Consider the following 21,249-nt stretch of genomic DNA (forward strand, 5'->3'; position numbering starts at 1 on the left):
AAGGAAAAAGGCAACGTTCGTAGGCAACGTTTGCATGTTTGCAGGTGGTGTCGTTTTGACCCAACGTCGGAATTTCGCCGAGTTCAGCGTTTCCCGCGGAAACTGCCTTTGTCAATCGGCAACCGGCATTCGAACCGGATTGCCCCTTAAGAGGAGCGAGCTTTTTCATGTTCCCTTGATTCAACCTATGTGTGCAGACCTCTATGCCTTGCTGATCGCGCTTTCGAGACAAAAACGTGGGAATTTCTGTCGACCCAGAGCTTTCGTTCGCACTCGCCTCAACTTCCACCGAAATTTCACGTATTTTTGGTCTGGCAGAAATGACAATCGAAAATTTGGGAATTTAATGATCTGTGGCGACACTCGACAACAATGTATATCGCCGATGCGAAATGTCCAATGAGTCACCAATATCCCAACGGTCCTTCCGTCGAATGTTCGAGAAGAAAGCGTGCGTGGCAACGGTCGCGAACGCCTAACAAACGCGTGGATAGTGGGGATATTGAGGGGTGACGAAAAGAAAAGAATCGAATCCGATCGACAGTTAGGTTCGAACTAGGAAGCGATAAAGTCGAGTTGTAACCGCGCAGCGAGATTGACTAGCGAAACCGAGAGCGATACGTGACGCGATCAAAAGAAGACACTTGTTAATAAATGTATTGTTAACCTAAACATCGAGTGATTATTTAACGCACTGCACTCAATATCACCTCAGATCGTTGATCTATTCTGTTCTATCGAATATTTTTGCTTCTATAAACCAGTTGTTTCGTTGGAAACGTGGAATATTTTTGTGTCGAAGAATACTCTGATTTTACAATGTACACATTGTTGACCGGCCATGAATTAACTCGTGTTTTCATGGCCAAACGTTACCGACCGGCCACGACTAAACTCGTGATATACGTTTTTTCACATCGACGTCGTTTTCTCAGTGCACTGTTAGAGATGATACAGTGCAATTGTTGGTCAGCATAGCTCAAGCTGTGTCTCTCGCTTATAAGACCCGTCAAGTTGCGTCCTTTGTTGCAAAAAAATGTCAACGATGACGAAACGTACCAATGAAGAATCTTTCAATGCATTATACGCGGATGTTTTATCTGATTGCCAAGTGATTGTGAATCAAATTGTGGTGACTTGGAAAATGATACTGTATCAGAAGATAGTGAATCTGATATTAGCCCACCAAAATATCATTAAACCTACGTGCATATTACAATACAATAAGCACACGAAAGGGGTAGATCGTGCAGATCAGTATTTGGCAAATAGCAGTATTTTACGAAAAACTTTAAAGTGACCCAGAAAATTAGCATTTTTCTAATAAACTGCATCTTGTTCGATGCATACAAAATGTAGTGTACCTATCTGCCAGAAAATAAAATAAGATACAACAAATTTCTACTAGAAGTAGCTGGAGAATGGATAACTGACACTTCTCGAGTTTCTAAAACAGCTCCTTATTATAATAATGCACCCTTCAGGCTTTCCGGACAACTAGGAGACCACGCGTTAGAAAAAATAATCACTAGCAGAAAAACAAATCTGACTAGAGCGTGTGGAGTATGCTGTTCAAAAGGAAAACGCAAAAACTAGATATATTTGCAAAAGCTGTTGTGTACCATTACACGTAGGTGATTGTTACACTATTTATCATAGGAAAAAGAAATATTAAATGTTGAATAATAAATAGAATTTATTAAAGTTTATTTATATTGTTTTATTTGCACATCCAATTGTGATATGAGATAAATTCTCAGTAAAATTGCCGGTCAACGATGTATTAACAGATCCTACATTTCGTGCAAATTTAATATGTTTGGACCTAATTAACTAACCTATAAAATGCCGCAATAAGTAAAGTGGTGTTCAAATGTTTTTTGTAGGCTTTTCGAAGAACATGTTAGATCGACCATCTTAGCTTGCAATATTCTCGTAAATGTGCTCCTATTTACACAAACGATAGGAGATCTCGTTTCAAGTTAATGATTCGGGTCGTTCAAACGATATATTTCTTCTTTTTTTTTTGCATCGATCAGATGAAAGTTGGACGCTTGAGAAGTTTCATATGAAACCACGAGGCCGCGGTGCTCCATTTGCTTTCATCTTGAACTACTTCTTCGCCTTGATATTTCAGTAAAAAGTTGTTTGCGTCAAAGTTGCTTGCTTCTTCCTGTATTTTTTTTCCTCGATTGTCAACAATCCGCATCGTTCTATTTTAAACTGTATTTCCAGTCAAAACGTTTCATATTCCGGGAGTAATTTCTTTTCTTAAGCAACGAACGTTACCTGTTACTTTGAAGGATCGGTCGACTTCAAACTTTCGCCTTGCAAAATTTTACACCAGTTTTCCATTTGAAATTTTTTGGCAAATCCGCCCCCTTATTTCTATTTCCATTTTTCTTTTCTTTCTAAATATTTTAACTTTCCTCCATTTAATCGATTCACAGTTGACACGGTTCTTCGTTGTGAAATTCCCTTTACGTAGTTTCAACCAACTAAAATCTGTTTAGTTGTGTTACACATAGTATCAATTGACCGCTCGAAGCCATAAAAGAACAAATCCTACCATATCATTCGGTGGTTCGAAACTAAGCTTCGTAAGTTAAGGAACTTGTCTTCACTTTGTCTTAACTGTAAGTCGTTCTTGGAATAGGCGAAGAGATGTTGAACGGTCAATTGATTTCGGACGCGCTGTACCGAACTCTTTATCCCAATTACAGTTTCCACCAGGCACTTCAGGAATTCTCTTCACGGAATTTCGTTTGATCGTGAACGAACGTTGGTCATCCAGTTTTCCCACTTTTACAGTTTCACATCGTATTTACGTATTGACAATTATGTCAAATTCTACCAACAATATATATTAATAAACAGATTGTGTAGCATGAATTGCCGTTAATAATATGTTAACCCAATAAGTGTGCAGTTATTACAATAATAATAATAATAAAACAAATGTATTAATAAAATGATAGTACATCGCGAAAGTATTAAATGCAAATATTATATATCGCCACTTACTCATTGGTTTTAATGATTTTTTTTAGCGATTGTCTCAAACAGCAATTCTAATTCTAAAGATTGTTATATTTTACATGTCTATAAAAATAGGAATGATAAATTTACAGATTGTATGGTTGGCAACTAAGTGGTTGTGGACTTTGTCATTAGGTGGCACTGACAAAATCCGCAATCACTTAGTTGCCAACCTAATATATAGCACTGTAAACAGTAAGTCTCACACTATTTGGTATTCATTTTAAATACTATTGTGCACACTTACGTTACTGTTATTGAAACATCCTAACATCAAGTGAACGTAAGAATATTTTCATTCAGCAATGATGTTTACATTCGGTGCAAAGGAAAATGAAAAACTATCAACAGTGTTACAGCGTTCGAATACTTTTTTGTGAAGATACCAAATTGTTTATACAAATTAGTTTAGTACACCTCATTTTAATTAATAATTGAAACTTAATATTGATATTTAATATTTAATAATAATTGAATAATAATTGAAATTGAATTTAATAATTGAAATTTGTAAGTGTAAGCGTTCGAATATTTTCATGAGTCACTGTATATACACAATTTACTGTTTTTTCACGTGCAGTCAAATTTTTACTCGATTATCATTATTTATGTTTAAACGAGACGCGACTCATGATACACTGCATGGTACACGGTCATGGTGGACGATATAATGTGCTCGAAATTTCCAGCTTGAATATATTGGAAATGTTGGAACTTCGTTTAAAGTAGTTCAAAATTAATTGAAAATATTTGCCATAATACAAATCGCATGATTATCACAATTGCGCACAATGACACAGATAGTTGTAAATAACATGAAATACGATTTCGTGTGAGAAAGCTCGAGGCTATGAACAATATCGCGGTGGTGCGACTTTCGTGAATCGCGCGTAAATACGCAGACGTATCGGAATATCCAATTGGCCCAGGGGAAGTTAATCGGACGATACGTCCCGTTGCCAACGGGGCTGATCCGCAACCGCGACGACCGCAAATGGAAAATCCCCGTAAAAAGTAGCGTAACCCGCTTTGCCCTATCAGTCGCGCGACTATTCCCAGCTGTAAATCCATTTTTCTTCCTTGCCCTATCGTTCTCTATCTGCATTACCCCCTCCTTTTTATACGAAAATCCCGTTTTAAACGGAAATTTCACAAATTTCAACGACGAATTAATTAATCTGTTAGAGAACACGAGTTAGCTGGTCTGACTCGGATTCATAATCTCTTATAATCTCTTAATTCATTGTAATTTCTCTATTTGCATCTGCTATGTTTTAATATGTTCGTTCGTTTCTGTTTCCAAGTGAATTTTATATTCGGTGACCACTCGGGAGAAATATACCGAGTCCCATTCTTCAATTACTTTGTTATATTAATGTTTCTTTGCTGGCTAAAAGAACGTAGTTTGGTATAGAATAGTTGGAAAAAAGGATAAGACGATGCAAGCAGTTTTGATGATCAATAATCATGTTCTGTGAGAAATGAGTAATATTGTGTTACTTCAAGTTAATTAAATGACGTTTATTCAGTTCTATTGGGTTGGTGGTAACTAAGCGATAGCGGATTTCGTCAATACCACCTAATGGTAACCCCGCAACCACTTAGTTGCCAACCTAATAAAATGAAGCGCAAGGATAGTTGTGATATAGAATTGGTTAATCGGAAATCTAATTTTCAAATACTTTTCTATAAATGAATAATAAATGTTATTTATCACGTATCTTGTCTGTGGCCTTCGTTTACGTTTAGAAAAATCAACAGTAAAACGTATGTGAAAGTGATTTCTTTCTTTGTTAACTCCTAACCTCAATTTACAGATATTTTTTACCAAATAACTGTTAACAGAACATTTGCTGTTAATTAAATTTCATTTTCTAAAGAAGTGGAGAATGGTAGATATGGAGTTTGTGCTCTTAGAGTATTTTAAAGTCGACGAGGTTATTTGAAGACGCGAAAGGTGCGCCTGAGGATACCAACCGGAGTTTAATTCGAATAAAGTGGGACGGTTAGGAAAATGGTACCGGGCAATTTCCGTTTTTCGTGAGATTAGCATCTACCAGATGTCGAACTGCCCGTCCACGGTTTTCATTAAATTGGATCGTTCGGCTAATGTGCAGAGTTTCGAGGCTCGGCGATGCCTTATCTTAACGCCATTTCAAAGTCTGGAATTTTTACTCAAGATTCCTCAATAAAATTGCTCCTATCGTTCCTTGCAGTTCCCCGGTTTCTACATTTGAAGTTTAATGGGAAAATTTAAGTTTCTGACTTGTCTAATGGAATTTTTAAACGCATCAGATAAAAATGTATATATTAGATTGACAACTAGGTGATTGTAGATTTTGTCATTAGGTAGTATTGACAAAATTCGCAATCACTTAGTTGCCAACCCAATACACATTTGGCACAATATAGCGGAGTTCTTAGAATATAAACACGAATATAAACTTAATTAATTAATACATAAAAGACGCGATATGTACAACAGTGTACAAATACATAGTCTATATAGCTCTTGTTGAAGTAAAAACTCTACATCTTTATTTATGTATATCCGTGACCTGAAGACTGCTATTACACAGAAATATTCTAAATAAGGAGAGGTGCATATTATTATATACTTGAGTATACTTTATGTTTTGGGTTGCAAGCTCTAGGAACAGAGGAACTAATAAACAGATTTCTATTTATGTTCCTTGTAGCCTTTAACCAAAGCTATAAGGTTAACTTTTTAAATAATGTTCTTTTGCTATAAATATATGAACGTGCTCCCTATCATTCCATTGTCTAGTAACACTAAGAGAGTAAGGATCTTATACATTATACTTACACCTGTAATTATTTCAATATATTTTCTGTTATAAATTCATCCACTGGTTCTTCAATCAGTTAACCTCAACTTCAACAGCTTTTATAAAAATTCATTTTTTATCATATGCTTATATGTGCACTGAATAGATCTTATTATATTTATTGTTGATACATTATACAGTATGATATCGTTGTGTGTATTTATTGTAGATACAACATATACGGTATTAAATAAAAATGTACAATTGTATGAAAAAGTTGGCCAAGACAAAGCTACACTATCTCAAGATTACATATGTACCAGTGGGAAGAATTCTTTTACGAGTTTCTAAGATTATGAGTATATTTTTAAATAGAACTCTATGTATGTTTTTGTCCATCTATTCATGTGTTTTTTAAATCTTTGTACAAAAGTATTGAGGTATTAGCGTTTCAAACTACATAGTATAGGACTTTTTTGTTTATTTAGAAATATTAGAAATTAGATTTATTTTTTTCCATAGATTTATTTTCAATGGATTAAACAGGAAACAATGGTTATTTAACGTGAACTAAATACAGTAATGTGCTATAATTAAAACAACTAAATAATTAATTTATAATCCACAACTAATAGTTTACAACTCATAACAACTCGGCAACTCAACTCTCCATTCCTCACAACTAGACTTCTCACCACACGACTGTCAACTCACAACTTGACTCCTCGCAATTTGACTCTCCACTCACGACTACTCAACTCGATTCTCCACTCACGACTATCTCAACTTGACTCCCCACCACTCGACTGTCAACTCCCAACTACTCAACTCAATTCTCAACTCCCAACTACTCAACTCGACTCTCCACTCACGACTATCTAAACTCGACTCTCCACTCACGACTACTCAACTCGATTCTCCACTCACAACTACTCAACTCGATTCTCCACTCACGACTATCTCAACTCGACTCCCCACCACTCGACTGTCAACTCCCAACTACTCAACTCGATTTTCAACTCCCAACTACTCAACTCGACTCTCCACTCACGACTATCGCAACTTGACTCCCCACCGCTCGAACGTCAACTCCCAACTACTCAACTATTCAACTCGATTCTCAACTCCCAACTACTCAACTCGACTCTTCACTCACGATTCCCTCACTCTACTCTTTAGGTGACGACCACCCGATAAAAACTGCCAGGTCCTTTTGGCCTAATGGTACTTAGGCCTTCTCGCAATATAGTTTATGGTTACCCGATATTGCTTAGGCCATTTGTCCACGATACTACAATAGTTTAAAAGATATTTGAACCTTAATTTTGTAAAACTTGGAAACTGAAACCTATGTCTTCCTTGTCTTCCATGCACTACATTTCTTCAGATTAAAATCGAAATATCTTCTAAACTATGTCCACATAATTACCATAATACTTTTTTAATTTTTACACAGAGAATAAATAATCACATTTACGGGTGTACAAGTATACATAGAGTTCTATTGCAACAAAATACCAACGATCATGGAATTTGCTAAAGAAATGAAGAGATCCTTTCCACTGTGTGTAACTCTGTCTTGAAAAGTCTCTCCGTGCAACAATACCCAAGACCGATATTTAGGTGATTTAGCTGAGACACCCTGTATACATAAATAAGAATCATTTACTTATATCTATAAGTATACATGTTTAGAGTGGTGTGACAAAGTTTTAAGAACTTCTCTTCGTGCTATAATAGCTAAAGAAATATACATAGTACGTACGAATTCTATACCTTTGAATACAATGTATTGTATATGCGTTTTCCAATTAACAACCGTTAACCGATATCGTAAACCAATCGTTTATCTGACCAGAGATCAATTAAAATCCCGAGTTCACTGTATCTGAGTGTTTTTGTAGACTCGTTCAATCATTTACGAGCGTTTTTCTTCCTTTTACTACTTGACACGGTTTCATTTAACTGTACCAAATAGAATGCATAAAAATAATTCGCCCATTTTTCACCATCGCTCCATTTATCCATTCTTTTAAATTTCTACGAACCCAGGGACGAAGGATCGAAATTTACTTCTCCATCTACCAGTAATCGAACGAACCGGAATAGCTTCTCGATGACCCGCTAAGGCGGCTGTCCGTGGAATAATTCAAGAGAAACTTGAAAATAATCGCCTGCGCGTTAGTTAGCTAGGTTCGGCGAATGCTTTATTCTGGTGCTGCTATTCTGGGCGCATAAACCGATTGAGAAAATAGCGCGAGACTGCGCGGCCGTGGAAGTTGCGGGGATTCAGTGGTTTCTGATAAGGCAACCGGCGTGATTTATCCTCGTCGAGCAGCCGCCACCGTACTCTCAATTGGTATCGGGTAATTCAGTTACTTTTCCTTAGAGCATTCGCCTTTGCAACCACGGCAATGGCTTATCGTTCTTCTGAATCTCTAGCGTTTCTGCGCCGTCCAACTTCTTAAATTGCTACGGCTTTAATTTACCAATGCCAAGCTGAATATATGTATATTGGCGATAAAGTCGGAAATCTCTGGCTAGCTCGGTAAGAAGATGAGGATATTACAGAGTTTATGGCGGATCTGGATAATGTCTCCATTCTCGTCTACTTTCTTCCAATAAAGATACGTTCAGAGGGTTCATTCCTTTCGTATTGAACACAAGAAGCTGTGCATCACTTCTCAGAAATATTTTAATTATTTTAGTTTCTCTTTCCCATTTATATGGATTTGTCTATTTTATATGGTCTTTGTTAGAAATATCGATCAAGTTTCTCAAAACTTCTATGTTCTTGTTCTATTGGGTTGGCAACTAAGTTTTTTTTTTATTTTGTTTTTTTTTTACAATTTGTCCTGAAGGACAAATATCTTATTGGTGAGAAAAAAAATAAAATAAAAATAAATATAGCATGTGGGTGGCTACCCCCAGCGGGGTGCCAGCTTCGTTTTTTTCTATGTTATATCTTTTATGTGGCAACTAAGTGATTGCGAATTTTGTCGATGCCATCTAATGACAAAATCCGCAATCACTTAGTTGCCAATACCTTCTCGTAATAAGACTCGTTCCTTTCACATTAAAAGCAACATGCTGTGCGTCTGTTCTTGTATAGATATCGATTTTTGCATTATTTTAGTTTTTAAAGTTTATTTAGTTTCCAACCCTGTATTATTTTAGTTTTTAAAATTTATTTAAAGTTTCCAACCCTGTCTACTTTCTCGTAATAAACATACGTCCAGGGACTGATGTCTTTGTATTGAGAACAGAAGAGACTTGGTGTACTGAGACTTTGAATGAGTATTTTAATTACCTTAGTATTCCTTCTTTCTTTTCTCTTTTTGTCTATATCTTGTTGATTGTAAGAAGTTGGTCGAGTTGCTTGTCCTAAAATCGAAGATATTGCATTGTGAAAAATGTATATAAGAGGTATATAAATGAGATAGCTGAGGATGCCGATAGTTGAGCACCACTGCTTTAATATCTTCGATGCAAACATCATATACGAACCTAATATTGGAACATTCTATGATTTGTACCATGTATAAGATATTATGGATAAGAAATCAGAGAAGAAGTTGCTGGAAATATGGAAATGTACCTATACTGTTATTGTCGTTGAGGCTTCTGCATGTAAGCTGAGTCCACTAGATATTTCATTTCCTACCATTTGCAATGCTAGCATTATTGGAATCTTAGAATACTATTCTTACTGGACATGGTTTGTTGAAACTGTATAGGTTCTGAGAATATAAAAATATAGCTGCTTATAATACATCTTCCTAACATGGTTTGTTGAAACTGTATAGGTTCTGAGAATGTAAAAATATAGCTGCTTATAATACATCTTCCTAACACCAAAAGACTCATAATAAATCCACAGAGTAATTCTGCTCACATTCTGAATCACCCTGTAAAAAAAGCGAAATTAACAAATTTCAATGTCATAGAGAAAACTATGTCTTAACTGCATAAAACTTAATTAAATTACCATCGTATCTCAGCAGAGATCAACTTTATTACATTCGATAGGGTTTTGGTTTTATTACTCAAAGCTGAGGGGATTAACATTGAAAACAAACCCCTGATTGATAATATCCAAGAAATACATACTACACGAATTATCCACGTTTCATACAAAAGTCTGGTATTGTTTGCCAACTGCTCCACACACTATCTTTTAAATACCCTTGTTTCTTTGTTTTGTTTGTATCTTTTAAACACTTCTTTTTAACACACTAAACGAATCTTCCCATACTTTTTCGTCCAACTGACCACAAACCACCTAAGAAAATCCCTAGGAAACACCACATCTTCCTAAAACCACTTCCTCTTCTTTTGTAAAAATCTATATCATACAACCAGGTACATACTTAACAAATAAATTAAACCTATTTATCGCCACTGTATATAGTTCACAAATTCGCCATTTAATTAATATAAAATTCTATATTCTAAAATATCCATGTACTCCAAAAGTCTCTAAAAACCTCCCTAGTTCCACTTCTGTAACATTCGGATCTTATAGAAAAAGTCATTACATCTTGATGTAACCAGTTGGCCACGATTTTAATCAACTCTCTGGCTTTCGAACTTATAGCAAGAAAACGTTGAAGAAGGAGAACGACGCGATGTGTTGGATAACGAGCGTGCATCGAGGGGCGGTTCGGCCTGCTTCACGGCCGTAATAAGAAATTTCTCCTAGGGACATTTTATAGGGAGCATCCTAGGCAGCTTTGTACGCCTTCTATCGTCGCTTTGAGGCATGCAACGGCTCCTAATTAGGCCAAGCAACGCCGTTGCAAGTTTACGACTCGTTTTCTTTACCCTCCGCCTTCGGTTTGTGCATCCGCTTGCTCGTCTAACCTTATCTCGTGTCGAGGATGTATTAGATTGTCCGAAAAGTGTCTTTCTTTCGCAAACGTGTTTTTCACAACAGTGCACCTTCATACAAACGTGAAGCCAAGTCTGTGAAATGTCGCGGTGTTTATCTCAACAGAACAAAATGGATCGTACGTAATTCAACAAAATAATATAAAACAAAAAACATTGTGCGTCTATTATTTCTTCATAAAACGAAAGAAACTTTTCGGATATTATAGATTAGCATCTAAGTGATTGCGGACTTTGTCATTAGATGGTAATGGCAAAATCTGCAATCACTTGGTTACCAACCCAATATTATGTATTATGTTTGCATTTTCTTGCGGAACCGTTTCCGTAGCCACGTCTGGCGCAGAAGATGGCGTCAAAGGGACACGGGTATTTTTCAATTAAAGTCTGTTACGTGGGCGCAAAGGAGAGACAGGGGACAATGCCAAGGGGTAGAAAGATGCTCGTGAAAGATGAGCAGTTCAAGCATTCTATCTTTATTTGATACGTGTCTCGTGATAGACGTAGAGGAAAATAGAGAGTGTAATTGTGAAAATTCTTTTATCGTATTTCTTTCTGTGTTGTTATTTCTGTATTTAGAGGTAGGATCATAATAGCTATTATTTTATTCTTTGGATAAATCTATCACACCGTTCTGAGCAGAAAAACCTTCATTGCACTTTCTTACATGTTCTAGGGATAAAAAACATGAGAACATCTTAAATCTATCGATTGTATCTAGAACTACCTTCTAGTTACTATTTATTGTAACTAGCGCATCTGTATTGGCTAGCACGAACTCACGTTGTCATTTTTAACATTCTATTTCTTTCTTCTTATTTTATTGTTGCAGAGGAATAGTTTATTGAATTTGAAGTGAATTTTCTTCTATCGTATCTTTCTCCGTTTTCGTTTTTGTTTAATTGTTTCATAGAAGTTAAAGATACGAATACTCCTTTATGCTAATTCTTTCCGTTCTTTTCTTATTATTTCGTGGCATCGCTTAATTGGGCTTGAAGTTATGAAAATTCTTCTATCGCGTTCCTCTCTTTTTTCTTTTTTGTGAGTTTACGGAAGAAATTAATTGGATTTCAAGTTATGAGAATTCTTCGACAATATTTCTCTTTTATCGTGTTTCTGATTTTTTATAGGAACAGCTAGAAGGAATAGTTGGAATTGAAGTTGTTGTAATATTCTTCTGGCGAAAGATTCGCATTTTTGTGAGATGGAATTATTCAGTCGAATGTTTTGAGAATTGGCGAGTTTTGAAACGACAACATGATTTTGCTTCAAACTTGAAACGCTGTAGTGGAAATACTGCATTCCTCGTATATTTTTATTCTAGCTATACGAAAAAGTTGAAAGCTCTTTGCTGTTTATTATACTCTGTAGCAGTTTTGTGTGATGAAAAAGAAAACGAGGTTATTTCAGTCTGACTAACGAAACAGAACTTGTTTAAAGTAATTATTATGTTAATTATATTATTCAACCATCTGAATTCTATTTTTACTCATTTTTATTGTTACCATACGTCGCAGTATGGCGTTGCAGTATGTGTAGTATATCGCAGAGTTAACTAAGCTAATGAATGTATTTCCATACAGATAGAACGATTAAGTTAGGAGACTGTTTCATAAACTAACGATAACACACGGTCTAAAAAAAACATTTTCGACTATCGATTATTATTCCAGATTTTTCACATACGCGTCTACTTTGAGTATTTAATTAAACAAATAATTCACCTCTTCGTCTTTTGTCGATGATTAATTATCATTATCTATGGTGTTACGACCGATCGCGGAGAGACGTGTCAGCGAGAGGCGTAAATTCTTGCTACGATTCGTATAATCGACGCCACGAAATGGCCGCTCCCCGTGTTTCGATTAGGATAACAGGGGTGGTTCAATGAATTTAACACTGTATTAATAGGTTGAGATAACATGTATTTTTAACAACAAGGTAAATGGTTGTAAAGACGTCACAGCTTATTTCGTGATAAATACAGTTAGTGGTTCCACTCGACTTCTGACAATTCTTGATATTTGCAGTATAAATGTTCGTATGAAACTTTGTAAATGCGACGGTTCAGATAGAACGTTCGATTGAGACTGATTTAGATGCGACCGTACAGATGGAGTTTTCGATTGCGACTGATCATCTTAGACCGATTCTTTGTCTTTCGGGGAGGCAACCCCCACTACTCTAGGATCACGCCTCCGCTCGTGCCAATGATCACGTAGGCCGAATTCCTTGTAAAGATAAAGAACGGACCGCAATCGACGTTTCTGGAACTCGCGGCCAAGCGGCAACCATACGCTCGTTGATACATTGTATGTTTCGTCGGTAAGATGAGACTATTGGTATACGACGCCGGTGGACCGCGAGCGACGGTTAGAAACACGATCCATACTAAATCTCGCGGCGCAACAGCACCATACGTGACAGAATGAATATTTCCGTAGTAAACAATAAGGGTGGGTCCTTGAGATTATTGAAGGCGCGCCGCGATGATGTGCGGACATCTGGTTGCCAGCCTGCTCGCGGTAGGTGATTCGGTCGAGGAGAGTGTCACTCGACGTAACATATGATAATAACAAACAAATCGATTTTCTAAATTTAAATGGTTCTCTAATAAAACCCTGTTATAAAATTATAAGACTAAAAGCGATTATTCACAGAAGGTCGGCTACGCGATATAATTTTAACAAATAATTCATCTCGACCATAATTCCAAGGACATTTGTATGGAAATCTCGAAGGGTCCACAGCACATTTTGCTTAAAGTTTCACAGTCTGTGTCGATCGTTTTCCAGGTTGCAGATATCTCGTTGGAAGATGATATAACATGGAACACGAAAGCTGGAATGTGTTTGAAGCTTATAGGTCAGTGCAACTAAACCACTTTTGCCCAAATTGTGCTAAATGCGCTTTAGATCGTTGTTCGAGGTTTCTATTCGTTTATTTATTTCGTTCGATTTCTCGATGGCATTCCTTGGTGAAACCTGCAGAACGCATTACGAGCGCTGCAAGCGGTACGATATTGGGAGAAATTGTAGCAGGCATTTGGAACGGCCACATCGGGCCATCATTTTAGCCCAAAATTGTCCCGTTGCTGCGGCAACACGCCGTTAAATGGTATCGCTTCATTTAGCGCTGCTGGCAAAGATGGCCGCGTATACATCTAACTGGTTTTATCGAGCTAAGTTTATCGACTGTTCAAACAGCCCTGTTAATCATCCAGACAAACTTATCCACCGAGAAAGGGAAATCGATCGACGATTAATCTTCGTACGATTATCGAGCTATCCGCTTTCGAATCGAATCGAACAATTTCCAAAGGCTTTAAATGAGACAAATTTGTCGCGTGTTCAATCGGTAAATTTTCTGTAACGTTTATTATCTCGAATAAAAATTCGTGAAAATAATAAGCATTTTTTATGTGTCTTTAAATAACGAGTTTACCAGATATTAAAGACAAAGTAGACTTTGAGCAACAAACTTTTGACCGTCTACTTTGAAAGTTTATTCCACTTCCAACATTTTCTCTTTTGTTTCGGCTAATTACTTCGTAGAGTTACGATTGAGTCTGTGCCAAATTCCAGTCGCGTCTTCTAGGTTTGTTATAAATTCCAATTTTAATCCCTCTAGAAGCTCAAGTGTCTCATTTTCCCTTAAATTTTCTCGAACTTTCATTTCGATGATAAAAACCCATCTACGTTCGAATTTTATCAGCCAATTAAATCCCTTCCATCGAGAGCGCACGATTGTTCACTCATACACGGCCAACATATCAACAACTACCAACAGTAAAATACTGACATTCGTGGACGATACGGCTGTACTAGTCAGACACACTAATGCAGAAACAGCAGTCACATTACCACAAGAGCTCACCAGAAAAATAGAAAAATGGCTAGAAGATAAACAAATAAAAGCAAACCCCAATAAATGCAATCATATTACATTTACACTAAGAAAAGGGGAACCACCAAATATCCAATTGAATGGCACGCACATAACACAAACAAGGCAAGTTAAATACCTAGCACTCCACTTAGACACACAACTTACATGGAAGCAACATACTAAATCAATTATAGACAAAATATGGATAAAAAAAAGACAGATGTACTGGCCAACGAGTCGAAATTTTAAACTCAGCATAGAAAATAAATTAAAAATATACAAAACGACAATAAAACCAATTTAGACGTGCGGAATACCACTATGGGGGACAGCAGCAATGAGCCACATAAATAAACTAGAGTCGCTATAATCGAAGATATTGAGAACAATAGCGAACGCCCTCTGGTAGGTCAGAAACGAGGATATACGCAAAGACTTAAAAATACCAACGGTGAAAGAAGAAATCGGCAGGTACGCAGAAAAATACAAGGAAAGAACGACAACACACCCAAAACAGCTGGCTGCTGAGGCGGACAAAACTCTCATAGAAAGAAGACTAAAGAGGAAACACCTCACTGACCTCACTAAAGAAATAAAATAGTCAAACTGGAAAATGGTATCCCGCTGGGGGTAGCCATCCACTTTTTATTATTTAGCAATAAAGCTCGAAAAATTTATCAAATGTCCAGTTGGATAAATTGTAAAGTACAAATTAAATAATAAAAAAAAATATTTTTGTAACGTCTAAATATTACCATGAGTTATGTAAATTCAGAAAAGCAATTTCAGAAAGATTGTGTGGGTAATATCGTGTGGGTAATATAAATTAAATAATAAAAAAAAATATTGTTCGATATCTCATTTCCGCGTCCTAAAACGCTCTCCATGCGCGTTATCTCAGCTTTCCGTGTCTTCGTGTCAATGTATCCTCGCCATGGAAGTGCGCCTCTCCAGCGAAAGAAAATCGCGCGAGACGTAAATCGAGAGAACGTGGTCCCTGCAGGCTGAGCAGAGTAAGATATTGATAAAGGAAGAGTAGCTTGGTGGCGCGTTTCCAATGTAAAGTGGGCCGAGACCGGTCGTGTTCCCGCATATAAACCCCGTGTCCCGTACGTGTCATGATTGACATGATCCATCGTTTCTCGTGTACGACGTTCCTTTCCTTTTCTAGACGACAGGGCTCCTTAACCTATTTATTCGCGGAGAAGAACCGACTCCACGGATCTTAGCTCGAAAGTCCCTTGTTCGCTGTGATCGAAATTGGATTACAGCCATTTTGATAGTTCTGGTTCGATCAAACATTTGTGCCTTTTCCTTCGCGCCCAATTACAATGGACAGCGAGATCCTCTGTGACCGAAGAAGCGGAACGAAGAAAGGGCAGAGAGTGGGTTGCTGGCAAATGGAAAGCCGGCTTACCCTCCGAAATTACGGCCACTCTCATTATACCAGGCTGGTATTACGTTTGCCCTGGAAACCTAGTTGAATGGGCGGGTTCGATGTGATTGGTGGACAGACGCGTGGCCAGGCTTGATGGAAAAGTGCGTTTGGTTATTGGTTTCGGTGGTTTCCTAGTTTGGGAAGCTTGTAGCAGTATTGGAAACAAGGGAAGTATGCTGGATCGTAATGGATTATCTCGATCTCGCGTGTATTTTTGGCTGCAATTATTCAGATATGTGTAATTTTGTGTGCTACACTGGATTAGCCGTGTAGTAGTGACACACATATATGAGTATGTGTGTATGTGGAAGTATGTGCGTGCGCAGTGTCTCGTAGAATAGAAGAATGCAATTTGTCGAAGTAATTACTTTAAGGGAAACTCTACGTCTTTGCTTTTGTATATCCGTGACCCGGAGACCGCTGTTAAGAAGAAAATAGAATTTAGTGAAAAAATTCGAAATAAGGAGAGGTGCATATTATTGTGCCTTTGAATATAAATGTTGTTTTGGATTACAAGGTCTAGAAACAAAGGAGCTATAAATAGATTTCTATGTATGTTTCTTGTAGTCTTCAGCTACAACTACAAGGTTAACTTTTTGGTAATGTCCTTTGATATGAACGTGCTCCCTATCCTTCTTTTTATTTTATTGTAACACTGTAAGAGTGAGGATCTGCATCAGCATACACTATACCTGTACTTATACTTATACCTATACTTATTTCAATATATTTTTCTATTACAAATTCATCCACTCGTTCCTCTATCACTTAACCTCAATAATATCATATATGAAATTAATAAATAATGATAACAATTTATTTGATTTTGACCTCATACATTATACTTGTACTTATACTTATATTTCAATATATTTTTCTATTACAAATTCATCCACTCGTTGTTCTATCAATCAATCTCAACAATATGATATATTAAATTAATAAATAATGATAACAATTTATTTGATTTTAACCTCATACACTATACCTGTGCTTATACTTATATTTCAATATATTTTTCTATTAGAAATTCATCCAATCGTCTCTCTATTAGCTAACCTCAACGCAACTGTTTTGTACGCATAGTGGTAGAATGATGGTGAGACAAAAAGAGTGCTGAGACGCGTGCAATGTGTATCCACGAATATCTTGTAAATCACATATTAAATAAATATGAAACTATTTTAATATCATTTCCACAACTAAGATCCATAATTTTCAACTGCAATATCGGTGGAAGTGGTCACATCTAATTGCGTCTTCGAGCATCCAATTGGCCGCTCGATGAGCGATGCTCTGCTATTTCTACGTAGTAAAGAATGGGTTTCTGACGAGAATATTAGGATAGATTACTTTAGTAAGTGATTTTGTAGCTTGGAAAGCTTGTTACGCGTGGAATTTGAAAGAAAACGAACGTTCATCCGATTGGTCGTGATGTAATAGATTAGACACGCCTCGATCTCTCACGTATTTTCGGCTGCAACGTATTATTAACGAAGCTAGTCGTTTTCTCTGCATAGCGAAGGCTAATGGAATTGCGACGAAAATATCAAGATAGAATACTTTGGTGGATAGTTTGTAATTTGAAAAACTTGTACGTTGCGTAGAGTTTGAAAGAAGACGATGACGTTTGTTTGATTAGTATTAGTCGCAATAGAGTAATATCTCCTCGATTTCACACGTGTTCTCGGTTGTAGCAGATTATTGATCGCAGTGCTCAAGTCTAATTACGCCAATTACGTATGTTTTTCGATTGTATCTATCGTGATGATACGATTTCAATTTCCTTCAGCTTCTTAGGACCATTTGTAAAGAATAAATTCATCTCACAGGCTAGTCCAATGTTAATTAATTTCCCTATTTAAGTACTTCTCAAAATACATTTTGCGAATTATCATGAAACGAGAAAGACCTAAGAGACAGCTTTGAATTCCCTACACGAACGACAAATTAGTTTGAAATTCCTACGAGGTTGGATAAACCGATATCGGTAAATTCATAATCACAAGGCGAATCCACGGCTTACCTCATGTCAAACCTAACGCGCCGCAATTCCGATCGACACCGTTCGATCTGAACCGGGTCGAGTTAGTGCGCGTAAGTTTCGCTTCTGTCAGCGTTACGGCTAATCCCGAAAATCCCTAGATTCCTGTTCTGCTTATCACATGTACCAACGTGTATCGACGATACGTACAGTAAATCGATCGTGTCTTTCGTTATCTCGCCACGTTCCTCGCCATCGAAGATTCATCGAGTTTCTAAAGGTTAATTCGACAACATCTGCTCGTTCTTAGATGAGGAATTTCATATACTGATAAATTATGACAACATAATCGACACTTACAAAATATTAAAACAGATTAAGAAGAAGATTAGGTTATCGATTATTTCTTCGTGAATAAACCTTTTGTGTTTAAACTTAATCTTTAACATGCAGAAAATCGATATCGTGAAATTAAATAGAACGTCTGTCGCAAAGTATCCGATTTACGGATAGATCTTTCTACTTGTGCTGTTGTGAAAAACAAAGTTCTATTTATCTGTAATCGGCAACAGTACTTTATTTTTCATAGGCATTATGTCGATACGATTTTACAATGACCGAGACTGAGCTTTCGTCTTAAGGTCTATTGGGTTGGCAACTAAGTGATTCTGGATTTTTTCATTACCATCTAATGGTAATCAAATTACCATCTGATCAATATCCTGATCCAAGTTCCATGAAATTGTACGAATAAAAACCTTATTCTACTAAAATATAGCGATTTTCCGTCTTTTCACTTTTTGTGCAAATAAATTTATTTCAAACTTCCATCGTCCTAAGATTCTTATCAAGTTTCGTGTGTTCAAGCGGACGTTGGAAAGAAACGAAAAGCGAGAAAGAATGGCTCAGAACCGCCCCCCCCCCCCACAGTTGGACAAAGAACAAGCATCCGGGGCGGTGGTCTCGAGTCAAGGCTGGAAACGGTAATTTTACGAAAGATATGTTTCTAATCGGGCGTTAATGGGCGATGCCGGAAGCGTCCAACCAGCAATCTCCTTGTTCATCCGGAAAAATACTTTCCGCTTCTTGCTTTCCTTCTTTGCACCGGGTTTTTCCTCTGTTCTAAGTGATTGCGTCTGTTCTTGAAATTGAATCAGGCCACGCTGCAAAAAGGAATGCCGGATGAAACGAAGGAAAGGGTGGTTCCTGTGCGATCGATCGATTTCAATTTGCCAACATCCGTACGATAGAGTACGCCTGAAACGATACTTGGTGAAGAGAGAATTGCAGCGGTTCCCTTTTCAACGGGAATTTACAAACTCCTCAAATAAATTTACATTAGTTCGCACGCGTTTGTTCAAACCGAGACAAACTAAGGTAAGGTTGGCAACTAAGTGATTGCAGATTTTGTCAATACCACCTAATGACAAAATCCGCAATCACTTAGTTCCCAACCCAGTACGTATTCTTAACACTTTACCGACAGCTAGCGATTCAACAGCATACGCACGTCCGACCGGCATCTCAGGCGCAGATTCTCCCTGGCGCCGGCTCTGTTTCGGCTTAGACTCTCCAATACCATTCTTTTCGTTCATCGTGAACGGAACGTTTTTCAAATTAGTATAAAACTGGGAGCTTGCAAGGCAACGCAACTGACGCAACTGAGCAAGGTATTTTGGTACTAAATAACAAATTACTGCTCAAATAATGAAAAAGATTGTCGGCGACAAAAAGCCGATTAATAGGCTATCGATCGGTAAGCGTTGGTGACAAAAGACCGATTAATCGGCTATCGGTCGGTAAAGTGTTAACACGTTGAATGCCACGCCAATTTTACAAGATTTGGCGTGGCACCACGATGAATTTTTTATTATGCGATACATATAATGTTGAAATATTACCTACAACAGATATGCGACGATGTATAATCATAATTAATGAATTTATCTCACTGAGGTCATCGGTGACCCCAATGTCATTCCTGTTAATATCGAATGAGACAGAGTGTTGTTCAGATTACTAAAATTACCTACGTTCGAGCGATTTGCAACCGTTTTATGGGTGTGAACATGTTTAGTTCATTTGAGATACCATTTAAAATTCTATGTTCGCCCTTATGAAGTCTAGTTCAGATTAAACAAGTGTTTCATCAACGTGAACCTGTTATTTAATTGTAGGCGCTAAATATTCATTTAATTCTTAAGTAGTATATTATGAAGTGCTTTAAAATGAAATAGCTCGTTGAAAACTAGCCAGTGATGCCAATTCGAAGTTAAAATTCCTCAATCTGAAGCTCGTGACATTTAAAAAGAAAGATGTATAATTACGCTCTGTGATGGACGAAATTGGCGTTTCTACGAACAATATTTTGCGATATGCTTTCTGGGTGAATTATTTCGAACTGAAATTTCAAAGACTATAAGAAATGACAAAGGAAAGGGTTAATGTAGGAAAGTCAAAAGAAAAGAAATAGGAAGTATTTACTGTAACAAAGAAATATCTTACGATATGCTTTCTGGCTGAATTATTTTGAACTAGAATTTCAAAGACTATAAGAAATGACTGACTTATTTCGAACTAGAATTCCAAAGACTACAAGAAATGACAAAGAAAAAGATGGAAGTAGAAAAGTCAAAGGAAAAAAAAAAAAGAAATAGAAAGTATTGCTCAGTAAAGAAGACCTGGAATACGTTTTAAATTCCTTTCACAGGCGACCAATCTTTCCAGTTGTTTGTCGCGAAGGTTAAATAAGTTTACGCGTGCGCCCGATATAAAACTTTGCATCGTTTCAGTTTCCTGCGACGGGATTGCAAGAAGTTTGAAACTCGTGGCAAAGTATTCCGAAAGGATCCGCACTCCTTTCACTGGCAACACGATCTTGATTTTAATTAAGCTCTAAGCGAACGCGACGCGATTAAACTTGCGACGTGTTTCCTCTCGCCAAGCCGAGCCAACCTAACCTGTACTTCCTCTTTGATTCGTCGTACCAGCTTTCCGCTGGCTGCAACGTAAATTTTATTCTGAGAAATCGACTCGGTTGCTCGCCACAGAGAAACACCAACGTTACGTTGATTTATTTCCGATCGTTTGTCAAAAAGTTTCAGGAATTTTGCTCAGTTGCGTTCGCAATGTTTTCTGCAACTCCTGTTTCGGCATTAGTCACTGAAAGTTCCCGCGGCTTTTCAACTATTCCCTTTGCAAGAACGTAATGCTAATGAAAA

General features: G+C 37.2%; 1 protein-coding gene and 3 long non-coding RNA genes across 10 annotated transcripts in view; 2 read left to right on the plus strand and 2 right to left on the minus strand.

Annotated features, from left to right (window-relative positions):
- Window positions 1–21,249, plus strand: part of LOC132915408 (tyrosine-protein kinase Btk) — a 358,897-nt gene that overhangs the window by 178,691 nt on the left and 158,957 nt on the right. The window lies entirely within an intron of this gene.
- The window catches only part of LOC132915424 (uncharacterized), a 98,019-nt gene that overhangs the window by 43,978 nt on the left and 32,792 nt on the right, over window positions 1–21,249 (minus strand). The window lies entirely within an intron of this gene.
- On the plus strand, window positions 15,528–17,237 carry LOC132915428 (uncharacterized). The gene is made up of 2 exons (XR_009659862.1): window positions 15,528–15,715; window positions 15,778–17,237. It is a non-coding gene; the product is annotated as an uncharacterized LOC132915428 (long non-coding RNA).
- The window catches only part of LOC132915426 (uncharacterized), a 29,877-nt gene continuing 25,166 nt past the window's right edge, over window positions 16,539–21,249 (minus strand). Inside the window, exon 2 of the long non-coding RNA XR_009659860.1 lies at window positions 16,539–17,032. This is a non-coding gene — a long non-coding RNA (uncharacterized LOC132915426). The remainder of the gene's footprint in view (window positions 17,033–21,249) is intronic.

Source organism: Bombus pascuorum, chromosome 17, assembly GCF_905332965.1.
Source record: "Bombus pascuorum chromosome 17, iyBomPasc1.1, whole genome shotgun sequence".
Classification (NCBI taxonomy): domain Eukaryota; kingdom Metazoa; phylum Arthropoda; class Insecta; order Hymenoptera; family Apidae; genus Bombus; species Bombus pascuorum.